We start from the raw sequence: 1,285 nt of genomic DNA on the forward strand, positions 1-1,285 counted from the left end.
TGGATATTTGTGAGGGTGCGTCAGACTCTTGTTCGCCGATGTCACGCTTGCATTGAGGTTGATGGCCGTCAGTTTCAGCACAGATACAGTACAAAAGGTACATTCATTGTGTCAATGGCGGTATTTGTAGTTAACTAATGTAAATAAAAAAGTACACAGTAATGTGATTTTATTCCTATTTTCTCCTTAAGCTGGCTTCTTCGACCCCAGTTTCCCTACCTCAAAATGTTCAGTGGAGCGTTCTCTATGTCCTGTTAAATTTTTTCATGCTCTTATGGAAGCATCCCGTGTACCGACATTTATAAATTACTAGTTTGCTTACTCGCCATCATTCGTCATAACAAAACCATTGATATCCGAGCTCAATTGAGGGGAACGGCTAGCGTACTATAAATAAGAAGGTCGTATCTAATCTACAAAGCTCGCTAGATCATCTACAAAGACTGCCAGATTCAACACCACCAAAACAAGTCCCAATTTCACTTAGGTACAAGATCCACTGGAAGATCATGAAAAAGATGGGATGGCTGGATGCTTAGAAGACGGAACATATCTATGCCCTCGATTAAAGAAGCAGAAGAAGATGTTATTGTTGCCGCCCAAATTAACGAATAGCCTAGCCTACCAGAGGCAACGTCCTTGCCTCAGTGGTAACACCGGTTCCCGTCAGATCACCGAAGTTAAGCGCTGTCGGGCGTGGCCGGCACTTGGATGGGTGACCATCCAGGGCGCCATGCGCTGTTGCCTTGTGATGCCAACTGAGGAGCTACTCGACCGAATAGTAGCGGCTCTGGTCAAAGGAAACCATCGTAACGACTGGGAGAGCAGTGTGCTGACCACACGCCCCTCCTATCTGCATCCTTATCTGAGGATGATACGGCGGTCGGATGGCCCCGATGGGTCACTTGTGGCCTGAAGACGGAGTGCTAGCATACCAGACACTGGATCAATGTAACAAAAATGAATTCAGCCTGTCAATTTTCGTCTCCTCGAATTCTACACACCGGAATATGTTCCATCGTGACGAATTCGTAACTGGTATTCGCCTGAAAACACGCCTCTCTGCTGCCGCATCAAGGGATGCCGCAACATTGTACCTCGCCGTGCTACAGCCGTCGACGCGCTGGCCATGTCGACGCTTCTGCCGGCCGGATTGGCCGAGCGGTTCTACGGGCTACAGTCTGGAACCGCGGGACCGCTACGGTCGCAGGTTCGAATCCTGCCTCGGGCATGGATGTGTGTGATGTCCTTAGGTTAGTTAGGTTTAAGTAGTTCTAAGTTCTAG

General features: G+C 48.3%; 1 pseudogene; it reads left to right on the top strand.

The window, feature by feature from the left end:
* The first annotated feature begins 629 nt into the window (after nt 1–629).
* LOC124554293 lies at nt 630–747 on the top strand (annotated as a pseudogene).
* The last annotated feature ends 538 nt before the right edge of the window (nt 748–1,285 follow it).

The sequence above is a fragment of the Schistocerca americana genome, chromosome 11, assembly GCF_021461395.2.
Source record: "Schistocerca americana isolate TAMUIC-IGC-003095 chromosome 11, iqSchAmer2.1, whole genome shotgun sequence".
Classification (NCBI taxonomy): domain Eukaryota; kingdom Metazoa; phylum Arthropoda; class Insecta; order Orthoptera; family Acrididae; genus Schistocerca; species Schistocerca americana.